This window comes from Oryctolagus cuniculus, chromosome 1 (genome assembly GCF_964237555.1).
Source record: "Oryctolagus cuniculus chromosome 1, mOryCun1.1, whole genome shotgun sequence".
NCBI lineage: Eukaryota > Metazoa > Chordata > Mammalia > Lagomorpha > Leporidae > Oryctolagus > Oryctolagus cuniculus.
In genome coordinates this window covers 206,215,539-206,238,389 of record NC_091432.1, presented here as the reverse complement: position 1 = coordinate 206,238,389, position 22,851 = coordinate 206,215,539, and the positions used below count along the sequence as shown (strand labels likewise).

The 22,851-nt window shown below is 39.2% G+C and overlaps 1 pseudogene; it reads left to right on the top strand.

Moving 5' to 3' along the window:
- The window catches only part of LOC100340457 (3-beta-hydroxysteroid-Delta(8),Delta(7)-isomerase pseudogene), a 54,993-nt pseudogene extending 49,423 nt beyond the window's left edge, over positions 1-5,570 (top strand).
- Positions 5,571-22,851: the final 17,281 nt, after the last annotated feature.

Here is a 22,851-nt window from a genome sequence, read left to right as displayed (position 1 = left end):
TACTTTCATCCTTATGCAGTGAGTTGATTGGTGGGGAAGTGCTGGAATTACTAAATAATCACAAAATAGTTCTGGATCATCATCAAGAATTTAATTCTGAGAACTGGTGTGGTGGCACCGAAGGTTAAGCCATAGCCTGGGACACATGCATTCCATAATGGATTCATGCTACAAGTCTCAACTGCTCTACTTCTGACCCAGCTCACTGCTAATGTGCCTAGGAAAGCAGCAAAAGACCTCCCACGTACTTAGGCCCCTGCCACCCAGGTGGGAGACCTGGATGGACTTCCAGGCTCCTGGCTTTGGCCTGACCCAGCCCAGGCTATTGCAGCCATTTGGGGAGTGAACCAGCAGATGGAAGATCTCTCTCTCTCTCTCTGCCTCTTTCAATGTCTCTGTTAATCTGTTTTTCAAATAAATATATCTTTTAACTAAATAATATAATTCTGATTTAAATATCCCCCTAATAGCTTTATTATCAATTTGTTTCTTTCTAAAGATGTGATTATATAAAAGATAAAAGCATTTAGCTTGAGAAGTGCATAAAGCAATCTCACACTTAATGTTAACAGACATGGCCCAGTCTTGAATAATTTTAGAAAGGCATTCACTGGAAATAGTGGAGGATCATGTTTGTTTCATGAGACACGTTGGTGGTTCTGTAAAGATGCTATGAGCATATTGTGACTCACAGTGATGTCAATGAACTAGAAAATAATTAACTTCAAAATCCTAGAGGAATTTTGGCAACTTAACATGAAATATGACCAGACTATGTGTGAAAGTGAAAGGGAAAAGAAAAAAGAGATTACAAGCTTTTAATTAGCTTCAATGTTGCAAGCATCTTATGTATTTCATCTTCTTGAACCTCCAATTATATTCATATTTAAGATAAAGAAAATATTGCTGAAGATATTAATAATATATCCCAAATCTTATAAATGAAGAAATATAACTGAAAGACGAGTTTAAGTGTAGTTTAAATAACTTTTTCTAAAAATTTTACTTATTTATTTGAGAGACATAGAAAAAGACAGGCATAGGATAAGACAGAAATAAGAGGGAATTCTTATTCTGATTCACTCTTCAAAAGCTACAAAGACCAGGGGTACCAAACGTGGAAGCCAGAGACCTAATGCAGGCTTTTCATATGGATGCAGGAACCCAATCACGAGCCATTCTTGCTGCATCCCAGGTCCAACCTTAGCAGGAAGTTGGAACCAACAAGTGAATTTGGGTACTGTGATGTGGGATACAGGTATCATAGTTTGTGTCTGGACCACTAGGACAAATGCCACCTCACCTCTGACTAATCTGGCTTATTCCTGTACCCATTTTTTTGTAACCACCACAAAGGCAGTCAGTTGACAAACTGTCTTGACAGGCACTGAGGGGGCCCATAATAAAACAGTACTTCTCTAACTTATTCAATAAGCTGAAATTGGAGTCTTACCACTTCAAAGGGTTTGGGGCCATACAAAACAGATAGCACATGGAATCTACTCTTCAACACTTATTACCTAGTAAAGAAATAAGTACACAATATTACATATTATAATTTGTAAGCCTATTTCTAGTCTATCAGAAATTATAGTATAACAGTTGTGATAGAAGAGATGAGAGCAAAATGATACGGGGCAAATAGAGGAAGTTATTAACTCTGGAAAGGAGAATCAGTAGTCAAATACTCAAAATATAGTAAATATTTCAATATTTAGTAATGGGAAAAATATTCTTAGGCAGCAAGAAATATGTTAGCAATGCACAGAAAGGACAGAAATATAAAAAGGTAAATAGTCTATAATGAGTATATATGGTTAATTTCCTTGAAAAAACTGCAGATTTAAAAAAGAAAATGGTATTCATATTAAAGGGGTCTTTGAATGTTAGGATAAAGTGAACTTTATTTTGTTACCATTGTAAATCTACCAATGATTTTGAATGAAATGGGTATTGGGGAAGTTTTAGTTTATTTGGCATTTACTTGAAGGGAATTGTGGTCAGATAGCACAAAGCCCAGATTTTTAAGACAGCTCTTGGAATAATTAACAGAGAAGATCAGGCCTTTAATTATGGGTATACATGTGGAAATGGAAAGGCGAGGACACATGTGAAAGACATTTGAGGCAAGGAAATTAGTCATTTTCATTAATATTTCCCTTTACTGCAGACTTTACTTTAATAATCAGCTGGAAGATACCTTCAATATGGCTTCTCAATGACCCCCATCCATTTAAGATTTTAATCAGGCAGTTACTGCCTGGTAATAAAATGACATTTAATGTTATTATGATGGGTCTTTCAAAGAGCTCTCATCAATGATTGAGTTGATGCTCAGTAATGAGCTGATCTGCATTTAACACACTATGCTTAGTTTAATGAACTTAAATTTAATTTTTGCCAGAGCCGAGAGCTTTAAATCAAAGCCATGCCATTGTGTCCTGACTCAAAGAGTTTTCAACGCTCTTCCACTAATGTGTATTGCAGAGTTATTCTTGAGTGAGCATTTGGGGAATATTTCTAACTTTTTCTAAACTTGATCATTCCCTTGTTTAATTCACCAAACCAATAATAAGACTTTGATTTTAGAGGAGGTAAATTATACTGCCTCCGGATCTCTAGGTTCATGAGGACAACTTCTGAAACATAATATAAAAAGCTAAGGTTTAAAAGTTGTTTTCTCAATCTTGCAAGCTGGTGAGTAGAAATGCTCCCACTCTGAAACTGGGCACTCAGAAGAAATCTCTAGCCAAGAAGCCCAATAATGCCAGCAGTAAGGTTAAAAAGAGTAACCTCAAGGACAAAATTCCCAAGGAGGGGAAATCCCACTGTAGAAAACCCCTGTCCTCCTAAGAGGAACTGGCAGACACTCGATCTGCAGTGTATTCCAGAAGACCGTGTGCAGGAGAAATAGCAGCTCCTAAACCCAGGATTTAAAACAAGAAGGTTCTTGATGCTGTCAGAAGACAAGTGGCTGGTGACAAGAAGGATGGCACCCCTGGATAGGAATGGTTAAGAAGGGTTAATTCTCCCAAAATGCCTAGAAGCCATCTACTGAAATGCACATTAAACGATTTTGAATCCTGGCAAAAAGCCCTTTGGTCAGTATGAGAGCCAGGATCATCCACTGACCATTTTGATCATCCCCACTGGGTGCCACAGAGACAAGAGTGAGCTTTTACTGCAGAAGCGGAGTAGTGGCTTACTAGTTGTGACTGGACCTCTTTCCTTCATTCAGGTACCCTGTACACCAGAAATTTGACATCAACGCCTCCAATAAACCAGCAGTGTGAAAATCTCAAAACACCTTAGTAATGATTATTTCAAGAAGAAGAAGCTGAAGAAGCACTGATACCAGGGAGGTGAGATTTTCCACACCAGTAAAGATAAGTACAAGATTACAAGGCAGCACAATGTTGATCAGCAAGTTGCAGATGCCAAGACTTTACCAAAACTCAAGCTGTCCCTTAGCTCCAGGGCCACCTGTGATGTTTTTGCTCTAACAAATGAATTTACCCTACAAATTGGGGTTCTAAATTTCTTAGGAAGAATCTCACTAAATGGTTGGTTTTAAAATAATGCTTTTCTGTTACTTGTATAAATATAACAATATTTCCCTGATAAAGTTTGACAGAGAAAGAAATTATATAACTCATTTAACTCACTTATTGAATATTTGGGATGTTTTGTATTTTACTTCTCAGCTTGATCTATCCTCTTTCTATCATCTATCTCTAGATAGGTATTTATCAGTATATGAATATGCAAGCCAATAAATTCAATAAGATCTTCCTTTTCGTCTGTTTAGTCATTACTAAAACATGCCTATTAGATAGCAAATAATAAAGGGAAGGGAGCACTATTGGAAGGTTCCCATTATTTGTTAATATTTTCTTTATATCATAGAATGTAACAAAACTTCAGTCATAATAGCAAAACTTTTATAAGGAAAAAAAACTTAGGGCCATTCACAGTTTTCATTTTATGTATTTTCTTATTATCTACCTGAATACATAAGTTTTAGTCATATTTTATTTTGATTTATTTATTTTCATTTGAATGTCAGAGCTACACAGAGAGAAGAGAGGCAGAGAGAAAGAGAGGTCTTCCATCAAATGGTTCACTCCCCAAGTGGCCACAAAGGCCAGAGCAGTGCCAATCCAGAGCCAGGAGCCAGGAGCTTCTTCCAGGTCTCCCAAGTGGGTGCAGGGGCTCAAGGACTTGGGCCATCTTCCACTGCTTTCCCAGGCCATAGCAAGAGCTGGATTGGAAGTGGAGCAGCTGGGTCTCAAACCAGCACCCATATGGGATGCTGGCGCTTCAGGCCAGGGTGTTAACCTGCTGTGCCACAGCGCTGTCCCCTTAAGTCATAATTTAATGTGAAAACAAATTCAAAACCATTTTTAACTTTTCCATTAGTATATTTTATGTTCCAATATTGCCGCAACATTTATATATTTTATTGAAAATACAATTTTTATGTGTTTCCTCAGTATACTTAATTTGTACTGTCATGTCATGTGTAACACAAGGGTGAAAGAACAGCAGTCAGGAAACTTCGGTGCTTACGGTGCAGGTTTTTCTATTCCGCTTTTCTCCTCCCTGATTATCTGCACACAGCCATCAGCCCCCAAAGCATGATGACCACAACGCCGGCCCCTTGCATCCGTAATGGCCTCGACACCTGAGGCTGGACAACTTTGTACCTAATGACCGCCCCACCTGGCATATCCTGGCTGGCCTCTTCTCCCTCTCTGGGGTCCTGGGTGTGACCACGTGCCATCGTCCCACTGGGTACTTGGCGGCGACTGTCCCTGTGCTGGTTTGCAGTGTGTGCTTTCGTTCACCTGGTGATTGAGGGCTGGTTCAGTCTCTACCATGAGGTCCTTCTTGGAGATCAAGCCTTCTTATCACAATTGTTTAAAGAATATGCCAAAGGACCAAAGGAGACATCCGATATATCCTGGATGACAACTTCACAGTGTGCATGGAGACCATCACAGCTTTCCTGTGGGGACCACTCAGCCTGTGGGTGGTGATCACCTTTGTCTGCCAGCACCCCCTCCGCTTTGTTCTCTAGCTCGTGGTGTCCATGGGCCAGATCTACGGGGATGTGCTGTACTTCCTGACGGAGCAACGGGACAGATTCCAGCATGCGGAGCTGGGCCACCCCCTCTACTTCTGGTTTTGCTTTGTCTTCATGAATGCCCTGTGGCTGGTGCTGCCCGGAGTCCTTGTGCTTGATGCTGCGAAGCATCTTGCTCATGCTCCGAGCACGCGGGACGCCAAAGCCGCAACAGCCAAGAGCAAGCGGAACTAATGAGCGGTGGCCTAGGGTGGAACCTGGGCTGCTGAGGCGCTCAGCAGAAGCACCCCGCCCTGCTCCCACAGGTTGGAGGCCCAAAGCTAATTAATCTGTCACACTTAGGCTGACGGGTGGGCACAGAAAGGGCCAGAGACATGGAGGGTACAGGCTCTGTGGAGCTACTCCCGCGAGCCTTTGGAACAAAAGGTTAAAGAGAAGACGGAAGGTCTGTGATGGTAGCAATTTTAATATCAGGAAATAAACTATCTTGACTCTAAAAAGAAAAAAAAAAGAAAAAAAGCAGTCAGATATCCTATAATAAACACCTTTATGCATAATAGACATTTTTATCCCTCTAAGATATTTTAAAATAATATTCCTTTATGAAACAAATTGTTTGGTACTAAATTTACAAGTCAAATTTATTTGGTAGAATGGAGAATTTTAACTCTTTTTTTTAGTTTGGACATGGCTCTAAACGCATATTTTATAAACTGGATCTAAATAATTTTAGGAATGCTAGTCTTTTAATGAAAATATTGTTCATTCAGACTTCTCAACAATTCTTTAAAGAACTGCTCTATCTCTTTGCAGGAGCTCACATTAACCAGTCTTTCAGATTATGTATTCTGTATCTACAGAGACCATTTCTATTGAGCCAGGGACTCAAACACAATCTGATTTGCCTGAGAAAATGAGGCTTTTAATAAGGAACCTAAAATAAAGACGTGTTTTAATTTCTTTTAGCTCTTAAGAAGCAATGTTGAAATAACTAAGAGATTTAACTTTGAAAAATGACTTCTGTGAAAATGCAGCCACTACTTTTCATGAAGATAATGTGACATCTTAAAAGCAGCCCAACACATAGGCTAGACAAAGAGAGGTCCCAGTGGAAAAGTTATGATCGTCACCTAAATTAAATACTTTCTAAATGTAATTCAGTTCTCCTCCTACTAATAAAAGTAGGAATTGCTTTAAAGTATAGATCTGAGTCATAAATTACAGCAATATTAACTAAGACCTTTTTAGACCATTGGGCTAAAGAATATTTGGGGCTAAAAGAATTATAAATCTGTCAAAAGAATTTATAATGATAAGGTTCCAACTACTGAAATATTTTTACTTATTTAATCAATATAGACAGCTTTTTACTGTCACTCATAATGTGATGCTTTCTCCATTAAATAATTTTGCCTTTCTACCATTGTAAATTCATTCAATAATTATCAATATTTTCCTTCACTTTATGTTTGAAATATCTATCCACATTCCAAGCATCTATATAGACTTTCTAATTTGATTTGTATTTTTAAAGCTATTAAACATGAACTTTTCACAGCTATTAAGGTTATAGTTAGTGCTACTTTCCACACTGTTGGATGAGATTCAACAACTCATATAAGAATAGGTAGCTCGGCAGGAGTGTGAAAGCTATTTGCTACTTAATTGTATAATTAAAACTTTACTGCAAAAGCTCATCTAAAGCAGAGCTCCTCAAGATCTGGTACAAGTCAATAACAGGTTTAAATCTAAGTGCTTTCTGAAATAAATTATCTATTTCTAGTGGTACACAGTTGTCATTGTATAGGCCCTGTTGGACTTTAAAATGGAATGTAGATCCTTGATTTTTACTTTGCCAGTCAGGAACCAGCATCTTACTGCAAGCTGAGTAAGCAGGTTATCATGCTGAGTGGGAAGACATCATGGTTCACCTATGAACCAATAACCTTAGGCCCTCATCATGCTGCTAGGGAGGATAATAGAGAAAAAAATGTGCTCAATGCTTGGGTTTTTTGAATCTTAAAGGAATCCTTTATATGTCTTGAATGTGCGCTCATGCTGTATGAAATCCATTCAAAATATGGATTTTTTTTTTTTGGTTTAGGTTGAATATCTCTTAAAGAAAGGGGGAATGAAGGTCTAGTAATGATTAGAATAAAACAGGGGGCCGGCGCTGTAGCATAGCAAGTAAAGCCGCCCCATTCAGTGCCGGCATCCCACATGAGCGCCGATTTGAGTCCTGGCTGCTCCACTTCTTTGTTATGCTCCAGCTCTTTTATATGTCCTAGGAAAGCAGTAGAAGATGGCCCAAGTCTTTGGGCCTCTGCCCCCACTTGGGAGATCAGGAAGAAGCTCCTTGCTCCTGGCTTCAGAGAGGTGCAAATCTGGCCATTGCGGCCATTTGGGAAGTAAACCAGGGTATGAAAGACCTCTCTCTCTGCCTCTGCCTCTCTGTAACTCTGCCTTTAAAATAAACAAATCTTTATAAAAAAGAAAACAATAAAATAAAACCAATATCCTATAGTTGGGAAATAAAACTTTTGTTTCTTAAATTAATTTTTATCTGCTTTCTCTTCTCTTTTTAAATTGTTTCTTACTAAAATGGATAAAGTATTACATTATACATCAACCGTCAGGACAAGAGCTGATCAAGTCACTGTTTCTCATAGTGTCCATTTCATTTCAACAAGTTTCCCCTTTGGTGGTCAGTTAGTTGTCGCCTATCAGGGAGAATATATGATATTTGTCCCTGTGGGACTGGCTTAATTCACTCAGCATAATTTTTTCCAGATTCCTCCATCTTGTTGCAAATGACCAGGTTTCATTGTTTTTGACTGCTGTATAGTATTCTATAGAGTACATGTCCCATAATTTCTTTATCCAGTCTATTGTTGATGGGCATTTGGGTTGGTTCCAGGTCTTAGCTATTGTGAATTGAGCTGCAATAAACATTAATGTGCAGACAGCTTGTTTGTTTGCCAATTTAATTTCCTTTGGGTAAATTCCAAGGAGTGGGATGGCTGGGTTGAATGGTAGGGTTATCTTCAGGTTTCTGAGGAATCTCCAAACTGACTTCCATAGTGGCTTGACCAGTTTGCATTCCCACCAACAGTGGGTTAGTGTCCCTTTTTCCCCACATCCTCTCCAGCATCTATTGTTGGTAGATTTCTGAATGTGAGCCATTCTAACTGGGGTGAGGTGGAACCTCATTGTGGTTTTGATTTGCATTTCCCTGATTGCTAGTGACCTTGAACATTTTTTCATGTGCCTGTTGGCCATTTGGATTTCCTCTTTTGAAAAATGTCTATTGAGGTCCTTGGCCCATCTCTTAAGTGGGTTGTTTGTTTTGATGTTGTGGAGTTTCTTGATTTCTTTGTAGATTCTGGTCATCAACCCTTTATCAGTTGCATAGTTTGCAAATATAATTTCCCATTCTGACGGTTGTCTCTTCACTTTCCTGACTATTTCTTTTGCAGTACAGAAACTTCTCAATTTGATGCAATCCCAAATGTTAATTTTGGCTTTGACTGCCTGTGCTTCTGGGGTGTTTTCCAAGAAGTCATTGCTGGTACCTATATCTTGCAGGGTTTTTCCAGTATCATTGATTGAACTCTGTAATTAACACACAATTATTCTTAGGTGTTTAAATGTTAACTGAAAAGTGATCCCTGTTAGGAATTTGGAAAACATTATGCTGAGTGAAATAAGCCAATCCCAAAGGGACAAATACCACTTGTTCTCCCTGATAGGTGACAACTAACTGAGCACCAAAAAGGAAACCTGTTAAAGTGAAAAGAACACTACGAGAAACTGTGACTTGATCAGCCTTCACCCTGACTGTTGATGAGCAACTTGATATGTTATCCCTCTTAGTATTTTTTTTGTTGGTTCTACTTAATACTTTTGGTTGAATACTGTAATCAATACACAATTCTTCTTAAGTGCTGAAACTTAACTGAAAAGTGATCACTGTTAAATATAAGAGTGGGAATAAGAGAGGGAAGAGATGTGCAATTCGGGACATGCTCAAGCTGACTTACCTCAAACCGTAGAGTTAGAAACATACCAGGGGATTCCAATTCAATCCCATCAAGGTGGCATGTACCAATGCCATCTCACTAGTCCCAGTGATCAATTTCTGTTCACAATTGATCATAATGATAGGACTAAGAACCAAAGGGATCACAGAAACAAGAATAGTGTCTGCAAATACTGGCTGATAGAATCAAAAAGGGAGAGAATGATCCAACATGGGAAGTGAGATACACAGCAGACCCATAGAATGGCAGATGTCCTAAACAAAACTCTGGCCTCAGAATCAGCCCTTAAGGCATGTGGATCCAGCTGAAAAGCCCATGAGACTATTTCAGGCATGGAAAGCCAAGACACTCTGGGGGAAAAAAAAAAAAAAAAAAAAACTAAATGAAAGATCTCAATGAGTGAGATCCCAGTGGAAAGAATGGGTCATTAAAGAAGGAGTACCTTTCTCTGAAGGGAGGAGAGAACTTCCACTTTGACCATGGCCTTGTCTAAATATGATCAGAGTCAGTGAACTCAGGGGGCTTCCATAGCCTTGGCAGCTCATGACTAGAACCTAGGGAGATTACTGATGCCATAAACAAGAGTGTCAAATTGTTAGGTCAACAACAGGAGTCACTGTGCACTTACTCCTCATGTAGGATCTTTGTCCTTAGTGTGCTGTACATTGAGATTTAATGCTATAACTAGTACTCAAACAGTATTTTTCACTTTATGTTTCTGTGTGGGAGCAAACTGTTGAAATCTTTACTTAATGTATGCTAAACTGATCTGTATATAAAGAGAATCGAAAATGAATCTTGATGTGAATGGAAGGGGGGAGGGAGTGGGAAAGGCGAGGGTTTCGGGTGGGAGGGACGTTATGGAGGGTAAGCCATTGTAATCCATAAGCTGTACTTTGGAAATTTATATTCATTAAATAAAATTAAAAAAAATGTTTCTTGTAAAACTTAAATATCTTAATGCAGGAATCTTCCTCATTTGGAAGATTATAATAAATATACTAATTTCACAAGGTTGTTATGAGAAATAAATGAGTTAGTGTATACAAATAACTTAAACAGTGTCTGGCACATAACATGTACAATAAATGTTGCTTTTCTCACTTCACAGCATTTTAAGTAATGTTCCATTGGTGCCTTTCTTTTTAACACTGTAAAACATAATAAGTGTTGCCAAAGAATTCCTACAATTTCTGGATCCTAAAATATTGGTCATGAAGGTAGTTTTGCAAGAAATATTAAAAATGGTCTTCTATGCTAAAATAAAAAAATATTTAAGGATTTAGCTAAAAAGAATCCCAGGGGGCGCTGCTGTAGCCCAGCAGGTTAAAGCTCTGGCCTGATATGCTGACATCCCATATGGGTGCTGGTTCTAGTCCTGGCTGCTCCTCTTCTGATCCAGCTGTCTGCTATAGCCTGGGATAGCAGTAGGAGATGGCCCAAGTCCTTGGGCCCCTGCACCCACATGGGAGACTGGGAAGAAGCTCCTGGCTCCTGGCTTTGGATCGGTGCAACTCCTGCCATTGTGGCCATCTGGGGAGTGAACCAGTGGATGGAAGACCTCTCTCTCTGTCCCTACCTCTCTCTGTAACTCTGTCTTTCAAATAAATAAAATAAATCTTAAAGAATTCCAGAAATAGCATTTTACTACTAAATAATTCAGTAAACCATTAATTTCTTTCTTCCAGAAAATTCTAACAATATAAATAGCATGTGAGTCCTACTAACAAAATTTATCCACTTACAGGATGACATGAACCACCTTAATTCTTGAGTGCTTATTTTTAAAGATTTATTTATTTGAAAGTCAGAGTTACACAGAGAGAGGAGAGGCAAAGAAAGAGAGAGAGAGGGAGAGAGAGAGAGAGAGAGGTCTTCCATCTCATGGTTCACTCCCTAATTGGCCAGGAGCCAGGAGCTTTTTCTGAGTCTCCTATGTGGGTGTAAGGGCCCAAGTACTTGGGCCATCTTCTACTGCTTTCCCAAGCCATAGCAGAGAGTTGGATTGGAAGCAGAGAAGCCAGGACCCTAATTGGCACCCATATGGGATGCTGGCACTGCAGGCGGCGGCTTCAACCATACGCCACAGCACCAGCCCCTGCAGAGATTTTTTTATTTATTTTTATTTTTTGTCAGGCAGGCAGAGTGGACAGTGAGAGAGAGAGACAGAGAGAAAGGTCTTCCTTTTGCCGTTGGTTCACCCTCCAATGGCTGCCGCTGCTGGCGCGCTGCGGCCGGCACACCATGCTGATCCGATGGCAGGAGCCAGGTACTTATCCTGGTCTCCCATGGGGTGCAGGGCCCAAGCACTTGGGCCATCCTCCACTGCACTCCCTGGCCACAGCAGAGAGATGGCCTGGAAGAGGGGCAACCCGGACAGAATCCGGCGCCCCGACCGGGACTAGAACCTGGTGTGCTGGCGCCGCAAGGCGGAGGATTAGCCTAGTGAGCCGCAGCGCCAGCCTCCTGCAGAGATTTTTAACTGATGTACCTTCTCCCTGATTGTAGCACAGTCCTCTCAAGGTTAAACCACTAGATTTTTCTCAATAGGCAAAATATTGGAGATAATATAAGCATAATGAATTGTGTGAGGCTGTACTTTGGTAACATTAGGCACTGAGTTGAGCACAGTATAATTACCAGGTAGTAAAAAAAAAACCAAAACTGTAGGTGTACTGAAACAAGCCTACTGCAAAAATCAGGTTTTGTTTTAGAGCATGCAAAAACATTTCCTTGTAACTATATAAGCACAGTTCACAGTTCCACTCTAATGTGATATGGAGCAAAAAATCCATGGAATGAGTAATAAACAACAAAAAATGCAGATGGTTTTAAAGACAATGTGAAACACTTTTTTACTGGGGTTGTTACCGCCTGACAATTATGCTGGCTTGTTTGCATCACTTTAGGTTCTTTTTAAAATCTCTCCTGAGTGCAGGAGGCTCTGTTCCAGTGTTCCAAGATTGCTGCCAACAAGGAAGGGTGGAAATAACTGCTACAGGGAAAGTGTTTGGCGCAGCAGTTTAGATGCTGCTTGGGATGTCTGCATTCCAGGTCAGAGTGCCTGGGATTGAGAACAGGCTCCACTTACTATTCCAGCATTCTGATAATGTATGCCATGTCAGGTAGCAATGATGACTCAAGTGCTTGGGTCCCTGACACCTGCATAGGACACCTGATTAAGTTTCCAACTCCTGACCCAACCCTGGGCCGGCCAACTCTGGCTGTTGTATTTGAAGAATGAACCAGTGATTAAAAACTAGCTCACTCACGTGCTCTCTCTCTCTCTCTCTCTCTCTGCTTTTCAAATAAATAGACAAAATTTTTTTAAAAAGAATACTTACTACACTAGGAAACACATTACATAAGGATAAGCATGCATATATATGTGAACACACATGTACACACACATTTAACCTTGAATCAAAAGATCTGTCATCTAAGTATAGAAGAACCAGTTCTGTCTGCTTAACATGACACTGGATCTCGGAAGCATCGAGATCAGTAAGATAGGGGTCACTGCCGTAATGCTGTGGGTTAAGCTGCTGCCTACAGTGCTGGCATCTCATTTGAGCTCTGATTCAAGTCCCAGCCACTTCACTTCCAATCCATCTCCCTGCTAATATGCTTGGAAAGCAACAGAAGATGGGTCAACTTGTACTTGGTCTCCTGTATCCACATGGGAGAACCCGATGAAATTCCTTTCTCTTGGCTTTAGCCTGGCCCAGACCTGGTTGTTGGTGGTCATGTGGGGAGTAAACCAGAGGGTGAAAGAAGATTCTTCCTCTCTCTCGCCCTCACTCTTGCTCTCACTCTCGCTCTCTCTCATGGTGCTTTTCAAATAAATAAATAAATACATATTTAAAAAAAATCAGTAAGATAGATCAAGTATCTCCAAAAAAGCAAATCTTTATGAAATAAAACAAAGCAACTGTAGACCAGTCAGAAGCCAAGCATGCAAGTCTGTGTCAATCAAGGCTGCCTAACTACAGTGCATGGGCTGTTGCAGAGGTGTAGTGACTCCAGAGAAAATATATACCACCTAAAATATTACATGGCTCCGCTGCTACTTTCCCTTAATGGAAGCATTAGCACTTTACAAAGAAGATAATCTGTATGTACCCAAGAGTGGAAATTTGAAACACACCAAAGGAAAAAACAAGCAAACAGCACAGCATTGATAAGAAGTCTTTCACTCTTATTTCCGGTCCCTTTCACTTTGGTATTCTGAACCACCCCAATAGAGATGAAATGTTGAGAACTTTAGAACCATGTCTTTTTTTTAAATGATGGCTTGGTAAGTATTCTTGATCACCATGTGTATTTCTTAAGATATTTTAAAAATATTCAGCAGGAATATTTGGTGGTTATAATTACTTATACCTACTTTTGCAACTACTTTGGAAAATGCACATTGGAGAGAAATTCAAGCTAAATAGTAAAGGATCTAAGTAGTTTTCTGAAAAATAATAATTTATATTAATGGTATATGTAGTTATGGGTGAGTTTACAATCCTATTATTCAACATTCGAAATATATGTGGAAATGTGTTTAGAAGGACTGAGTTATTCGATGTAATTGCAAAATTTGACTTAATTGCTTATTTTAAACACTCCAGGAATAGTGAAGCAATGACCTTCAAAAAGTCACCGTTCTATAATAGCAGTAATACTAGGGATACAATATCAAAAACAATATTTTCAGAGTTCTGGAGATTATCCAAAGGCTTGCCATAATCTACAGAGTCTTTATTCAGAAGACCACCTAAAATCACGAGTAAGAGCAAGTCTGTAGGATTTTTATTGTCCTATTCCCATCCTCTCCCCTCAGCAGCATAGTGGCCTCAGACACTTACAGCCTAACAACAACAGCAAAAAAAAGTATCTGTGAAAAACAGCAGAATGGCAGTGACAGGAGGGGGCAAATGATTCTGGAGTTTCCTCCAAAGTCCTGTCTCCAGGGAGTTGTTATTATTTGACTTATTTGTCAGCTCCCTAGAAAAGCCTCATTTACAGAGCTTGTCTTTATTTTATCCAGCTCTCAGTTGACTCAGTGAGAAAAGCGCAGTCTCTAGGGATGTGATTAAAAACACCAGACAACAGCAACTGGTCCACATCACTACTGCCTGGGCTAAAGAAGAAGCTACCAAAAACTTAGGAGTGAAATGATTATAGGAGACTTTGAAAAGCTCGGAGGTATTCCTGGGCATCTGGAAGCCTCATGAATACACAGAGCTTGCAAAGAGCTAAGAAGGCCCTAAACTCTCCTCTGTGGTTGATGCTGAATCTCAACACAAAGAGTAGGTGAACAGAGAGAGTTTCAAACTGATGAAGCATTGAATACATCTCCCAGTATAAACACACATAGGACTTCATCAAAAGATATAAAGCTCATTGGTTAGGTTATTTTAGAAAACTTCTGTAAAATCATTTAACCTCACCCCAGGTAGAATGGCTTACCTCCAAAAGTCAAAATATAACAAATGCTGGTGAGAATGTACGGAAAAAGGAAAAAGGTACACTACTACCCTGTTATTAGGAATGTAAACAAGTACAGCCATTGTGGAAGACAGAATGCAAATTTCTCAGAAATCCGAAAACAGATCTACTATATAACTCAGCCATTCAATTCCTGGGAATTTACCCAAACTAAATGAAATCAGCATATGAAAGAATTATCTGTATCCCTGTGTTTACAGAAGATCAATTTACAATAGCTAAGATATGGAATCAATTCAGATGTCTATCAGTTGATGACTGGCAAAGAAATTGTGGTACATAAACACAATGGAATAATACTCAGTCATAAAATAATGAAATCCTTTCACAACAAAATGAATGCAACTAGAGACCATCACACTAGTAAAATAAGTCAGTCCCAAAAAGACAAATCTCATGTGTTTTCCCTAATTCATATTAACTAATATACAAAGTACAAAATGAATGTAATGTATATGGGAAAAATGACATTTTAAGATTTGATTACTATTTAAAACCCTTGTCTATACTCCTGAGAAATGATGGTTTTTCTACTTACTACTTGTTGAATACTATTGCATTTACTGAGGGTTAAGCTTGTGGTTATAAGATAAAATTAAAGTATATAGTTGTAAAAAAATTAAAAGAAAATTAATAAAGGAAGGAGGAAGGTTGTGGAAACAAGGAAAGGAGTGACAGTGTGGTGGCAAGTATCAGTATACTTTTAAAACTGTATACACCAAGGGCCAGCACTGTGGTGTAGTGGGTTAAGCCACAGCCTGCAATGCCAACATCTCATATGGGTGCCAGTTAGAGTCCAAGCTGTACCAGAAAGTCCAAATAGCAAACTTGAACAAACAGAAGAATTAGCAAAGTTGAATATAAAAGAAATGGAATTGTTTTTTGGAGGCACTTGAGAGAAAAGGGGGTGGGGTGGGGAGGAGAGTGAGAGAATGAAAAAAAGAAGAGAGCCTTAAAGGTCTCTGGAGGATCTGCCCACTGATGACCACAGTGTATTGAAGTCCCCACTGATGACCACAGTGTATGCTGGAATCGCTATTATTTAGAGATTAATCAATTAATTAATTATCTACTATCTATAATTAATTATATTAAATTTATAATTTATTCATTTATAATTAATTAATAAATTATCTCTTATTTAGATATTACTAATATCTATTAATATTTGGGTCTAATATTATTTTGTTATATACATCTGGGGGGGTTTCTGTTGAATGTGTATATATTTAGGATTATTATATCTTCTTGTTGAACTGATCTTTTTATCAATATATAATGTCCTTCTTTGTCTCTTTCTACAGTTTTTGATTTACAGTCTGTTTTATCTGATGTGAGTATAGCTACTATTGCTTATTGTTGATTTCCATTTGCCTGCTCTATCTTTTTTCAGCCTTGAGTGTTCTGTTTGTGTGCATGTTTATTTGGGAAATGAGTTTCTTTTAGGGAGAATATTATTTGGTCTTTGTTTTTAATCCATTCAGCCAAATTAAATCTTTTCACTGGGAAATTTAATCCACTTATAATAAAAGCTAGTATTGATAGATAAGAACTAACATTTCGTTTTATTGATTGGTTACTGATTTTCATGCTCTGCTAGTGAAGTTGGTAGTGACATTTGTTTTCATCTAATGTAGACTCCCTTCAGAATTTCTTGTAAGGCTTGTCTGGTGGTGATGAATTCTCTGTTTTTGCTTATCTAATAAATACCTTATTTCTCCCTCACTTTTAAAGTATAGTTTACTGGAGAGAATATTGTTGGTTAAAAGTTTTCTTTTTTGTTTTTTAAGACTTTGAATAATCCCATTCTCCTGGCCTGTAGGGTTTCTGATGAGAAGTCTCGGCTACAGTAATTGGTTTTCCTATGTATGTGTTTTGTTACTTTTCTCTTACTATCTTTAGGATTCTCTTCTTGTCCCTTTGAACAATTAGAATATAATAAGCATTGTAGATTTTTGTTTCAGCCAGCTTGGTGTCCTTTGAGCATGTCTCTTTCAATACTTTGGGCATTTTAAACTATTATTTCATTTAATAGATTCTCAACACCTTTTCCCTTCTCTTCCTGTTCAGTAATCCTTATATTATAAATATTTGGTTGACGGCCGGTGCTGCGGCTCAATAGGCTAATCCTCCACCTGCGGCGCCAGCACACCGAGTTATAGTCCTGGTCGGGGCGCTGGATTCTGTTCTGGTCGCTCCTCTTCCTGTCCAGCTCTCTGCTGTGGCCCGGGAGTGCAGTGGAGGATGGCCCAAGTGCTTGGGCCCTGCACCCGCATGGGAGACCAGGAGAAGCACCTGGATCCCGGCTTCGGATCAGAGTGGTGCGCCCGCCGCAGCATGCCAGCCATTTGGGGTGAGCCAACGGAAAAGGAAGACCTTTCTCTCTCTCTCTCTCTCTCTCTCTCACTGCCCATTCTGCCTGTCAAAAAAAAAAAAAAAAATTTGGTTGCTTAATTGTACCTAGTATTTGTGTAGGTGTTCATTCTTTTACTTCTTTTCATTCTTGGCTGATTTGATTATTACAAATCTTGTCCTCCAGAAATTCTTCTCTTCACACAATCTATTCTGCTGAAGATCTAAATCAAACATTTATTTCATTGACTGATGTTTTCATCTCCAAAATTTCCGTTTTTTTTTTTTTTTTAACAATTTCTATCTCCTTAGGGAAGTTTTCATTTGCATCACCTCCTATTTTCCCAATCTCTTTAATCTGTCTATCTGAATCCTCTTGCATCACATGAGTTTTCTTAAAAATCATTATATGGAATTCTATTTCTGGCTCATGAATTTCCTTCAGATCAGAATCTATTTCTGTAAAACTGCTGTGTTCTTTTAAAGGTGTCATGCTACCTTACTTCATGCTTCCTGTGCCTGTATATTTGCATCTGCACATCTGGTATCATAGTCGCTTCATCTTTATGGAGTACGTTTTATTGGAGAAAAAAATTGTTGTTTAGATGGAACACAGGGTATATTGGTTTGTTGCTTGTCTTTGGTTCTAGGTGAGCCCAGCAGTGTAACCTCTGATTAATTTATTCTGCTTTAATCAATGTCAGTTGTTTGTTCTATAAGGGACAAATTGTCTAGTCTACAGATCATAGGAGGACAAGTACGATTTTGAGATGAATTTAACCTTCCTCGCATTTCTGTCTTCAATCTCCAGAGAGTTTGGCATTAGTCACACTAGGAATTCTGACAACCTGGGCCTTGTTCTTGGTGTCAATGGACACAAAGGGGCAAGCCTGAATGGCTCTGGGGCTTGTAGCACCAATGGCTTTTGCTCTAGGACTATACGACTCGGATTGGACCTTGCCACAGTCCTGCTAGGAGAGTTAAATTAGTCTGGTTCTTATACAACCAAAATTTCTAGTCCCTGGATTGGCTGATGTGACCTGAACCCTGATCCAAGTCCTTTAGGGTGACTATATGGTGTACAAGAGATTTTGTATTGAAAGTTTTAAGACTAGAGACATGGAATGAAGAAAGCTTGTTCCTTAGGTCCCAATAGATATATATTCCCGTGGGCTTGAGGAAATTATTACTGTTTGTTAGACTCCTGGTATTTCAGGGTACAGTGGGGTCATTACCTAGGTCTCCCTGAGGGGAGCCAGTTGAAGGGAATACTGGTAGTCTCTGCATAAAGCACAGAAATACAGATTGGACACTCTAGATACGAGTGAGTGCAAGTCATTGCAAAGATTGTAATAGAAACATCAACAGTCCTGGCTCTGTAGGGCACATAGAACTTCCCCTAGTTCTCATGCAGCAGGAAGAGTAATGCTGGGATCCGTGCCTAGGCTCTCAGTATCATGAACCTGGAGGTGCAGAGGGAAGTTCCTCAGCTATCCTCCAGTTCTGTGGGTTGTCGCTGGCTCCAGTCCGAAGAAGGTGAGGGAAAGCCCCTTGGATCACACAAAGTGAGTGAGTACAGCTCCGGGGTTTAGGCTCAAAACTCCCAAAGTTGAAGGCTGCAGGAGGTCTATTCTCAGCCCTGTAAATTGCCTGGACTCTGGCTCTGGCCACTTGTGGTAGCAGCATGGCTTCTTGCTGTCCTCCGAGTCAGAACAGAGTTCAGCTGTGGCTGAAGTGAGTGGTGCTTTCCATGCTGGGAGAGGGGAGGGAGGCAATGTGTCTTCCCTTGTTGGAGCAAAGTAGATGATCAGACTTGTCAGCTCTGCAGGCTGCACTTGAAGTTGGTGGAGAACTGTGGGATTTTCCCTCACTGAAATCTACCAGTACTAGGGCTCTGGGGCCACTTCTTCCTACCTTGTCTTGGCAAGATGGTATTTCTCAGCTGAGAGCCATCTGCATAGATGCAGGGGTGGCCGGTGGTGTGGCCAGTCATGGTAGAATGCCTATCCTCTTTTCTTGCAGCCCCATGGAGCCTCTGCACTGTCTGTCACTTCTGTACTGATAAAGTCTCTCAGTCAGTCCCTGGGAATGTGGTTCTCTCTTTGTTTTTCTGGGAGGCCGTGGAAGGAGAGAACTCAGGAGACGTATCGACAAGTCTTCAGCTAAACACTGATGACTATGTCATTGTGAGGAATGAAATGAATACTGTAGGGATCATCTAACTGGGCAAGGGCAATCATTTCAACAGATGACATTGTAACAACTGGATAGGTATATGTTATAAAAAATGTAGGAGTTGCCTCAATTCTTACCATACAAACACAGAAGTAAACTTAAATGTGTCATATTTAAATATAAACTTAAATGTGTCAAATTTAAATGTAAATATAAACTTAAATGTACCATATACATATATATGTATATATATATATATATACATATATATGAGCTCTATCTCTTACTGTCCCTCTGCCTCTCAAATAAATAAATAAACATTTTTTTGACAGGCAGAGTTAGACAGTGAGAGAGAGAGACAGAGAGAAAGGTCTTCCTTTTCCGTTGGTTCACCCCCCAAAAGGCCGCTACGACCGGTGCTCTGCGCTGATCTGAAGACAGGAGCCAGGTGCTTCCTCCTGGTCTCCCATGCAGGTGCAGGGCCCAAGCACTTGGGCCACACTCCACTGCCTTCCCGGGCACAGCAGAGAGCTGGACTGCAAGATGAGCAACCGGGACAGAATCTGGCACCACAACTGGGAGTAGAACCCTGGGTGCCAGCACCACAGGCAGAGGATTAGCCTAGTGAGCCGTGGCACCGGCCAATAAATAAACTTTTAAAAACAATAAAAGCTGGAAAATAATTTAGCAAATATATTATCAGAAAATGTATTGAAATAGCCAAACACCTGTGGAAAAAAATGTTTGGTTTCATCAGTATTTGTTCAAAGCAAATAACACCACAGTGTGATGCTGTTGCACACATACTACATGCACCTTTCAAGTGTTAGCAAGGGCTGGAGCAGTTGGTACTCTTACATATTACTGGATGGAAAGTAAACCAGTACAACCTATTTGGAAAAAAACTTAGAAGTTTATTTAAAACTTAAGCCACCTACACGTATAATATGACTCAGCATTCTATTCTTAAGTCTTGTCTGAAAAAATAAAACATATATTCATACAGAGACTTACAGATAAATATTCATAGTTATTTTATTTGTAATAGACAAAAACAGTAAACCCATGTAAATTCCTTCAGTAGCACAAATTGTAGTATAATATATGTATAATACAAAGCACTACTATTAAGCAATAGAGAACAATAAAATATGAACAACATTGATAAATCTCAAGATAACTAGGATGTGCTAAAAAAAAGAGGAAAGAATTAATAATGTATGATTCCATTTATATAAATCTCTACAAAATGCAAACCAATTCATAGCATCAGAAATTAGATCAATGATTGCCTGGAGGAGAGGGAGTGAGTGATTACAAGTGAATAAGATGATATATGGTTTTTATCTTAATTGTGGCAATGATTTTACAAATGTATATATATATCTATATGTCAAAACTCTTATGCTGGGCTGTAATATATGAATTTATTGTATGTCAATCATTGAAATAGTAAAATGAACGAAGAATTCTATTTCCATATAAAGATTCTTAAAGTAAATGGTGGCAAAATCAACAATTCCACTAATCATTTTACAAAACTATATAACCCTGTTCTCCAACCAGGTATCATTAGAAAAAATAGAACTCATTTCTTTATTAATATAAATTAAAGTAATTAAAAATAAGGTGTTAGCACTTAGTTATCAAGGAATAATAAATGCACTTTTATCAAATATAGTTTATTTCAGGAATAACAGAATGAAACAGTTAAACAATTGTTTAATAGTAGAAGTGGCTATATTAATGGATGCAGAGAAGAAATATGAAAAATTAAATTTTCCTTGATATTTCTAGAATAGCTTCTTTTTAATTTATTTGCCTTTTATAAATATAAAGACAATAGATTTCATGTAGTTCATAGATATAATTCTCCATTTTTTATGACTTATTTTAAGTCAGAGTTACAGAGGAGGGGGACAGAGAGACACAGAGAGAGAAAGATATTCCATCTGCTGGCTCACTCCCCAGATAGCTATAATGGCTAGCACTGGACCAGGCCAAAGCCAGGAGCCTGGCACTTCATCCAGGTCTCCCAAGTGTGTGGCAAGGGCCCAAACATTTGGGCTATCATAGACACACTTCTAAGAATATAATGATATTTCCCTCCTTTCCCACTTCCCTTCCTCCTCCTTCCTTTTTTTTTTGTTTTGTTTTGTTTTATAATTTTGCAATGACATTTTTGTTTATAATCACAGGTTAAAAACTCCATTACATACAGCATTCAACAAGTAAAAAGTAGAAAGACCACTGTTCAACAGGCATATAGAAAAGGGCAATAAACAATAATCAAGGGGCCAGTGTTGTGGCATAGTAGGTTTAGCTGCTGTGCCAGATTCCCATATGGGCACTGGTTCTTGTCCAGTCTTCCCCTCTTCTGATCCAGCTCCCTGCTATTGGCCCAGGAAAGCAGTGGAAGATGGTCCAAGTGCTTGGGACCCTGTACCTACGTGGGACACTTGGAATAAGCTCCCTGCTCCTGGCTGCTTATAGGCTCAGTTCCAGCCCTTGCGGCCACCTGGGGAGTGAAGCAGCAGATGGAAGATTCTCTTTCTCTCTCTCTCTTTCTCTCCCCGCCTCCCCCATCGCACTCTGTCTTCTTCTCTCTGTCTGTAACTGTGCCTTTCAAATGAATAAATTGAAAAAAATCAAATTCCAAGATGTCAAATATACATTATTTTCTTTTACTCTATGTATTAATTACCACACAAATCAGAGAAAATGAGATATTTGTCTCTTAGGAGTCGGCTTATTTCACTTTTTTTAAGATTTGTTTATTCATTTAAAAAACAGACTTACAGAGAGAGAAGGAGAGAGAGAAAGAGAGATCTTTCATCTGCTGGTTCACTTCCCAAGTGGCCACAGGGCTGAGCCAAGCCAAAGCCAGGAGCCAGTATCTTCTTCCAGCCCCCTCATACATGTGGTAGGGCCCAAACACTTGGGCCATCTTCCACTGCTTTTCCCAGGCCATGAGCAGGGAGATGGATCTGAAGTCGAGCAGCAAGAACTTGGACAGGTGCCCATAAACAATGCCAGTATCACAGACAGCAGCTTCAATACATCAAAATACTTATTTCACTTCTTAAGCCAAACAAATCTGAAACTTTAGTGTTTTTTAAAGATTTATTTATTTATTTTTAAGCATTACAGAGAAGTAGTGGCAGAGAGAGAATATCCATTCCCTGGTTCACTCTGCAGATGGCTACAATGGCCAGGACTTGGCCAGGCTTAATCCAAGAGATTTTTCTGGGTCTCCTGCATGGGTAGCAGGTGCTCAAACATTTGGGCCATCTTCTGCTGCTTTTCTATGTCCATTAGCAGGGAGCTGGATCAGAAATGGAATCGCCTGCATACAAATTGGTGGGAATATAAGTTGCTGGCATTGCAGCCAGCAGCTTTACCTGGCATACCACAATGCCAGCCCCCCAAATCCCAGATTTATTTTTAAGATTTATTTATTTATTTCAAAGGCAAAGTTAGATAGAAAGAGAGAGAGAGAGAGAGAGAGAGAGAGAGAAAGAGGGACACTATATCATGATTAAGGGATCAATTCAACAGGAAGATATAACAATTATCAATGTATATGCACCTAACTACAGGGCACCAGTTTATCTAAAAGATTTATTAACGGACTTAAAGGGAGACTTAAACCCCAATACAGTAGTACTGGGGGACTTCAATACCCCACTCTCAGAAATA